Genomic DNA, 9370 nt, shown 5'->3' with positions numbered 1-9370 from the left:
CCCACTTTTGTGCGGCTAAGGTGTCATTTAGTACCTTTTATTTGACTTGAAGCGAGGGGAAGTCGCACTTTTTCGCCCATTGAGCCCCATGTTATTTTCGCCGCCTTTTTTTGTCATTTTTTTAAAAAGTCACACGTTTTCAACCTGCTCTAATTTGGTCATTTTTTATCCGATTTAAAAAATGAGAACATGCTTGCGTTCCCCAAAGCCTTGCCGTTCTAACGGGGCATTTCTGAAATCTGTATCTTAAACCGTTCAGTCGTGAGAGCCTTTTGTTCGAGGTGTGCGCTTTCTCATAGAACTCAATTGAAGCAAGCAAAATGTTCACCCACCTGGTACTTAGGAAATGTGTGTGCGTGAATGCGCATATTTGTTAAAGTGACAGTAACCCATTTTCAGTTTAGTGATTATGGCTTAACTTCCACATTTCTTGATCAATTAAAACCATTCGAATTTTTAACTCTTCAGATCATTCCCTATTTTCGCTTAATAAAAAAAAATCAAAGCACAATATAATATTTTTGTTGATGAAATGTAATGTAATGAACTGCTATGACCTAAAAATGACCTGATATCAACAGGAAGTGACTTAATTTGAACAGGAAGTGACCTAATTTCTACAGGAAGTGACCCAGAACTGACCTAAAATCAACAGGAAGTGACCGGATTTCAACAGGAAGTGACCTAATATCAACAGGAAGTGACCCGACTTCAACAGGAAGTGACCTGATTCACCAGGAAGTGAGCATGCTAGTGCTAAGTTAGCATGCTAATGTTAGCTGAGCATGCTAATGTTAAGTTAGCATGCTAATGTTACGTTAGCATGCTAATGCGAAGTTAGCATGCTAATGCTACGTTAGCATGCTAATGTTACGTTAGCATGCTAATGCTAATTTGTTTTCTTTTTTTTTTTTTTTTTTTTTTTAATTATTTTTTTTTTTAATTCTTATTTTTTTTTTTAATTATTTTTTTTTTTTTTTTTTTTTTTTCCTAATGCTAAGTTTAGCATGCTAATGCTACGTTAGCATGCTAATGCTACGTTAGCATGTTAATGCTAATGCTAAGTTAGCATGCTAATGCTACGTTAGCATGCTAATGCTAAGTTTTTTTTTTATTTTTATTTTTTTTATTTATTTATTTTTTTTTTTTTATTATTATTTTTTTTTTTTTTTTTTTTATTATTATTATTATTTTTTTTTTTTTTTTTCCTCATGCTAAGTTTAGCATGCTAATGCTACGTTAGCATGCTAATGCTAAGTTAGCATGTTAATGCTAATGCTACGTTAGCATGCTAATGCTAAGTTAGCATGCTAATGCTAATGTTAGCTTAGCATGCTAATGATCATGCTAAGTTAGCACGCTAATGCTAATGTTAGCTTTGCATGCTAATCCTCCTGCAAAGTTAACATGTAGGAAGTGACCCAGAGTGCATTCGGCTTTCCGCCTTGCAAGAGTCAGCAGTCACATCCTAAATTTCCACGGGAAATTTTTTTTTCTAGTTTCATAACTGTCACACATTTACTGTTTGCTGGACCCTACAAAACTGTCACAATACTTCACTATGTCTTGAATACATATGTGTTGCACAGCGACACCACATTAAGAGTCATCAAAAAGCTTTTTATTTGATCACACACGATCTCTGTGGCATTCAATGTTTTCAAATAAACAGATGCTGGTTTTGAATATCAAACGAGCGACTTTTCATGAAACTTTGCACACACATCAGAAAGTCCACACTTTTGATTTTATTTTGGGTGTTGTGCATCATTTTTGGCCTTGCACCTATTTACACACAAGGCACGGCAAATGCCTTTGTATTTTCCATGGTCCTTTTCTATTTAACAGTACCCCAACGTGCAAGTCCCCCGACTTGCATATACCCCAACGTGGCCCGGGTTGCGAGGGCCCTTTATAGCTGCTCGCAGCTCTAGTTCTTCTTCTTCTTCTTTTTCTTTGTTATTATTCTTTTCCGCAAACAACCACATTTTTGAGGCACTAAACATGAACGAAAACTCACCAAACTTTACACGGAGATCGGGCCTGGCGAAAAATTTGATATTTTAAAGTCGCCATACATGATACATGAAAAATGGCTCTGTAGCGCCACCTACATAGGTTTAACGGATCCCTGTCCCGCTACGATTGTCCTATGGCTACGAAAATTGTGTGGCACCTGTAGCACATCCAGATGAACAAAAACCTCTTTGATATGTGTACCCTAAAATAGACAGAAAGTGAGGTATGAGTATTTGAATGTCCAATTTTGGCCCATTTTTGCACATTTACAGGGGTCATACTTTTGCCCGCTTCTCCTACACGGTTAACCCGATTGACTTCAAACTTGGGCTGTACCATCTCAACACCTGGGACAACATCATGGTAAAAAAATCTAAAGTTTTTGACATACTATATGACGGTGGCGGGGCATCAAATTTACAGTTTCAAAATTCTTACTTAACAAAGCATTGCCGTGGTACGTTTAATTGAGAGCCACGAAAATTGGTACACATATGTAACAGACTATGATCTACAAAAAACTCTTTTTGAACCATATGCTAAACCTAACAGGAAGTCCGCCAGAGGCGAGGCATCAAATTTTGTGTTTCAAAATTCTTATTTAATGAAGCATTCCCGGCTGTACATTTCACCTAGAGTTACCAACATTTGAAGACATATGTAACAGCCCTCAAGGTACAAAAAACTCTTTTTGAACCATATGCTAAACCGAACAGGAAGTCCGCCATTTTGATTTACTTTGGAACGTGTTGCCATTTTTTGGGCCATTTCATAGGGGTCTTATTTTAACGAACTCCTCCTACAGAGTTTATCCGATCATCTCCAAACTTGGTGTGATTCATCTTAAAATGTTGAAGATGAAAAGTTATTGAAAGCTTTTTATTTCGTCGCACGCTATTGCCGTGGCATGCACAGTTTGCAAAGGAAAAAATTCCCTCTTAATGAAGCATTCACAGTTGTACGAAGCAGCTCGAGCTACGAAAATTTGGAGACAAATTTAACAGCCCACAATGTACAAAAAAGTCTCTTGGTGCCATGTGCTAAACCCAACAGGAAGTCCCGTAAGGGCCGGTCATCACATTTTGAGGTAAAAAACTCCTCTTTAACGAAGCATTCCCGGTTGTACGTTTCACCTAGCGCTATGATAATTTAGAGGCATACATAAGAGCCCACGATGTACAAAATAGTCTCTTGGAACCATCTTCCAAAACAAACAGGAAGTCCGCCATTTTGATTTACGTTGGGATTTGTAGCCATTTTTTGTGGCCTTTTTTAGGGGTCATATTTTAACGAATTCCTCCTACAAAATTTATCCGACTGTCTTCAAACTTGGTGTGCTTCATCTTAAGATGTTTAAGATACAAAGTTATCGAAAGTTATTTATTTTGTCCCACACCGTTTCATGGCGATGCATTGTTTGCCAAGTAAAATCCTGCTTTTTTTTTTTGGTCTAAACATGTGCAAAAACTCATGAAACTTTACACACACATCAGGCTTGTCATAAGCATGAATATTTTAGAGATTTCTTATTAAATTTGCAATAAATGCTTCAATAGCGCCCTCTAGACATTTTTATGAAGTCTTTCCGATTATATGATTCAGCTAGATGTGTGAATATTGGCAGGCATGCCTAATATATTCAAAAAGTATTCTATATAGCCATGTGCCAATCCATTTTGATTTAATTTTGTTAATTGTGCATCATTTTTGGCCTTTCCATGAAACTTTACAAACACAAAGCATGGCAAAAACTTTTAAAATTTAGATGGTTTCCTATTTGACAGTACCCCAGCATGCCAGTACCCCGACGTGCAAATACCCCAACGTGGCCCGGGTTGCGAGGGCCCTTTATAGCTGCTCGCAGCTCTAGTTATTATTCTTCTTCTTCTTCTTTTTCTTTGTTATTATTCTTTTCCGCAAACAACCACATTTTTGAGGCACTAAACATGAACGAAAACTCACCAAACTTTACACGCAGATCGGGCCTGGCGAAAAATTTGATATTTTAAAGTCGCCATACATGATAACAGAAAAATGGCTCTGTAGCGCCACCTACATAGGTTTAACGGATCCCTGTCCCGCTACGATTGTCCTATGGCTACGAAAATTGTGTGGCACCTGTAGCACATCCAGATGAACAAAAACCTCTTTGATATGTGTACCCTAAAATAGACAGGAAGTGAGGTATGAGTATTTGAATGTCCAATTTTGGCCCATTTTTGCACATTTACAGGGGTCATACTTTTGCCCGCTTCTCCTACACGGTTAACCCGATTGACTTCAAACTTGGGCTGTACCATCTCAACACCTGGGACAACATCATGGTAAAAAATCTAAAGTTTTTGACATACTATATGACGGTGGCGGGGCATCAAATTTACAGTTTCAAAATTCTTACTTAACAAAGCATTGCCGGTGGTACGTTTAATTGAGAGCCACGAAAATTGGTACACATATGTAACAGACTATGATCTACAAAAAAGCCTGTTGGTGCCATATGCTAAACCTAACAGGAAGTCCGCCAGAGGCGAGGCATCAAATTTTGTGTTTCAAAATTCTTATTTAATGAAGCATTCCCGGCTGTACATTTCACCTAGAGTTACCAACATTTGAAGACATATGTAACAGCCCTCAAGGTACAAAAAACTCTTTTTGAACCATATGCTAAACCGAACAGGAAGTCCGCCATTTTGATTTACTTTGGAACGTGTTGCCATTTTTTGGGCCATTTCATAGGGGTCTTATTTTAACGAACTCCTCCTACAGAGTTTATCCGATCATCTCCAAACTTGGTGTGATTCATCTTAAGATGTTGAAGATGAAAAGTTATTGAAAGCTTTTTATTTCGTCGCACGCTGTTGCCGTGGCATGCACAGTTTGCAAAGGAAAAAATTCCCTCTTAATGAAGCATTCCCAGTTGTACGAAGCAGCGAGAGCTACGAAAATTTAGAGACAAATTTAACAGCCCACGATGTACAAAAAAGTCTCTTGGTGCCATGTGCTAAACCCAACAGGAAGTCCCGTAGGGGCCGGTCATCACATTTTGAGGTAAAAAAACTCCTCTTTAACGAAGCATTCCTGGTTGTACGTTTCACCTAGCGCTATGATAATTTAGAGGCATACATAAGAGTCCACGATGTACAAAAAAGTCTCTTGGAACCATCTGCTAAACCAAACAGGAAGTCCGCCATTTTGATTTACGTTGGGATTTGTAGCCATTTTTTGTGGCCTTTTTTAGGGGTCATATTTTAACGAACTCCTCCTACAAAATTTATCCGACTGTCTTCAAACTTGGTGTGCTTCATCTTAAGATGTTTAAGATACAAAGTTATCGAAAGTGTTTTATTTTGTCGCACGCCGTTGCCATAGCGGTGCATTGTTTGCCAAGTAAAATGCTGCTTTTTTTTTTTTTTATCTAAACATGTGCAAAAACTCATGAAACTTTACACACACATCAGGCTTGTCATAAGCATGAATATTTTAGAGAGTTTTTCTGCAATTTTCAATAAATGGCTCAATAGCGCCATCTCGACATTTTTATGAAGCTTTTGGAAATGTATGATTCAGCTAGATGTGAAAAAATTTGGATACCTATCAGCCTAAGACTTACAAAAAAGTTTCTAAAGCCATATGCTAAACCAAACAGGAAGTCTGCCATTTTGATTAACTTTGGTATTTGATACCATTTTTGGGGCCTTTTATAGGCGTCATATATTCTTTGGTACGTTTCATCTTAAGATATTTAAGATGAAAAGTTATTGAAATTTTTTATTTAGTCGCACGCCTTTGCTGTAGCGATGCATTGTTTGAAAAGAAAAATGTTTTTTATATGATTCAGCTAGATGTGTGAATATTGGGAGATCAGCCTAAGACTTACAAAAAAGTTTCTAAAGCCATATGCTAAACCAAACAGGAAGTCTGCCATTTTGATTAACTTTGGTATTTGTTGCCATTTTTGGGGCCTTTTATAGGCGTCATATATTCTTTGGCGCGTTTCATCTTAAGATATTTAAGATGAAAAGTTATTGAAATTTTTTATTTTGTTGCACGCCTTTGCTGTAGCGATGCATCGTTTGCAAAGAAAAATGTTTTTTATATGATTCAGCTAGATGTGTGAATATTGGGAGGCATACCTATCAGCCTAATACCTCCAAAAAGTATTCTATAGCCATGTGCCAATCCATTTTGATTTTAAATTGTGCATCATTTTTGGCCTTCCATGAAACTTTGCAAACACAAAGCATGTCTAAAACATTTACAATTTAGACGGTTTCCTATGAAACAGTACCCCAATATGCCAGTACCCCGACATGCAAATACCCCAACGTGGCCCGGGTTGCGAGGGCCCTTTATAGCTGCTCGCAGCTCTAGTTATTATTATTATTATTATTATTATTATTCTCCGCAAACAATCACATTTTTGAGACGCTAAACGTGAATGAAAACTCACCAAACTTTACACGCACATCAGGCCTGGCGAAAAATTTGATATTTTAAAGTCGCCATACATAACAGAAAAATGGCTCCATAGCGCCACCTACATAGGTTAAACGGATCCCTGTCCCGCTACGATTGTCCTATGGCGACGAAAATTGTGTGGCACCCGTAGCACATCCAGATGAACAAAAACCTCTTTGATGTGTGTACCCTAAAATAGACAGAAAGTGAGGTATGATCATCTGAATGTCCAATTTTGGCCCAGTTTTGCACATTTACAGGGGTCATACTTTTGCCCGCTTCTACTACACGGTTAACCCGATTGACTTCAAACTTGGGATGGACCATCTCAACACCTGGGACAACATCATTGTAAAAAATCTAAAGTTTTTGATATACTATATGACGGCGGCGACGCATCAAATTTAGAGTTTAAAAATTCTTACTTCACGAAGCATTGCCGGTTGTACGTTTAATCTAGAGCTACGAAAATTGGTACACATATGTAACAGGCTATGACCTACAAAAAACTCTTTTTGAACCATATGCTAAACCTCACAGGAAGTCCGCCATTTTGATTTATTTTGGAACGTGTTGCCATTTTTTTGGCCATTTCATTGGGGTCTTATTTTAACGAACTCCTCCTACAGTGTTTATCCGATCATCTTCAAACTTGGTGTGATTCATCTTAAGATGTTGAAGATGAAAAGTTATTGAAAGCTTTGTATTTCGTCGCACGCTGTTGTCATGGCATGCACTGTTTGCAAAGGAAAAAAAAATATCCTTAAAGAAGCATTCCCATTTGTACGAAGCAGCGAGAGCTACGAAAATTTGTAGACATATGTAACAGCCCAAGATGTACAAAAAAGTCTCTTGGTGCCCTGTGCTAAACCCAACAGGAAGTCCCCCAGGGGCCGGGCATCACATTTTGAGCTAAAAAACTCCTCTTTAACAAAGCATACCCGGCTGTACGTTTCACCTAGAGTTACCAAAATTTGTAGAGGTATATAACAGCCCTCGAGGTACAAAAAACTCTTTTTGAACCATATACTAAACCTAACAGGACGTCCGCCATTTTGATTTACTTTGGAATGTGTTGCCATTTTTTGGGCCATTTCATAGGGGTCATATTTTAACGAACTCCTCCTACAGAGTTTATCCGATCATCTTCAAACTTGGTGTGACTCATCTTAAGATGTTGAGGATGAAAAGTTATTGAAAGCTCTTTATTTCGTCGCACGCTGTTGTCGTGGCATGCACTTTTTGCAAAGGAAAAAAATCCTTCTTAATGAAGCATTCCCAGTTGTACGAAGTAGCTAGAGCTACAAAAATTTGTAGAAATATGTAACAGCCCACAATGTACAAAAAAAGTCTCTTGGTGCCATGTGCTAAATCCAACAGGAAGTCCCCCAGGGGCCGGGCATCACATTTTGAGCTAGAAAACTCCTCTTTAACGAAGCATTCCCGGTTGTACGTTTCACCTAGCGCGATGATAATTTGCAGGCATACATAAGAGCCCACGATGTACAAAAAAGTCTCTTGGAACCATGTGCTAAACCAAACAGGAAGTCTGCCATTTTGATTTACGATGGGATTTGTTGCCATTTTTTGTGGCCTTTTTCAGGGGTCATATTTTAACGAACTCCTCGTACAAAGTTCATCCGACCGTCTTCAAACTTGGTGTGTTTCATCTTAAGATGTTTAAGATGCAAAGTTATCGAAAGTTTTTTATTTTGTCGCACGCTGCTGCTATAGCGATGCATTGTTTGCCAAGTAAAGTGCTGCTTTGTTTTTTTATCTATACATGTGTGAAAACTCATGAAACTTTGCAAACACATCAGACTTGTCATGAACATGAATTTTTAGAGATTTATTGTGCAATTTGCAATAAATAGCGCCCTCTAGACATTTTTATGAAGTATTTCCGATTGTATGATTCTGCTAGATTTGTGAAAATTAGGACAGACCCCTATCAGCCTAATACCTACAAAAAAGTATTATGTAGCCATTTGCCAAACCAAAGAGGAAGTCCGCTATTTTGATTTTATTTTGGGAATTATACATCATTTTTGGCCTCTTTCATTAAACTTTGCACAGACAAGGCATGGAAAAAACTAACATTTTAAATGGTCCTTGTTCCATGTAACAGTACCCCAACGTGCCAGTACCCTGACGTGCAAGTAACCCAACGTTGTGCTCAATAGCGCCCTCTATGCATTTTTATGGAGCATTTCCAATTGTATGATTCAAGCGATACACAACTAAAGATGACTTGACCTAGATTTGTGAAAACTGGGAGGCATACCTATTAGCTTAAGACCTACAAAAAGTATTCTGTAGCCGTATGCTAAACCTAAAAGGAAGTCCGCCATTTTGAATTTATTTTGGGAATTGCACACCATCTTTGGCCTTTTGCACTCACAAAGCTTGTCAAAAACATTTTAGATGGTCCTTGTCCGATTTGACAGTACCCCAACGTGCCAGTACCCCGACGTGCAAGTACCCCAACGTGGCCCAGGTTGCGAGGGCCCTTTATAGCTGCTCGCAGCTCTAGTTATTATTATTCTTCTTCTTCTTCTTTATTCTCCGCAAACAATCGCGATTTTGGGTACCTAAATATTCACGAAAACTCACCGAACTTTGCACACTCCTCAGGTCCGGCGAAAAATTTGATATTATGAAGTCGTTATAACAACGCGACTCTATAGCGCCCCCTAGCATAGAAAAATAAAAACCAAGCCCGGCACGTTTGAGCTAAAGCAACGAAAATTGGCAGGCACGTGTAGCACCCCGAGACGCACAAAAAAGTCTATTGGGACCATGTAGCTAAAATGTACAGGAAGTGAGCTAGGAATTTTTTAATGTCCAATTTTGGCCTATTTTGGCACATTCACTGTGGTCATGCTTTTTCCCC

This window comes from Festucalex cinctus, chromosome 14 (assembly GCF_051991245.1).
Source record: "Festucalex cinctus isolate MCC-2025b chromosome 14, RoL_Fcin_1.0, whole genome shotgun sequence".
Classification (NCBI taxonomy): Eukaryota; Metazoa; Chordata; class Actinopteri; order Syngnathiformes; family Syngnathidae; genus Festucalex; species Festucalex cinctus.
Note: the sequence above shows the minus strand (reverse complement) of the source record.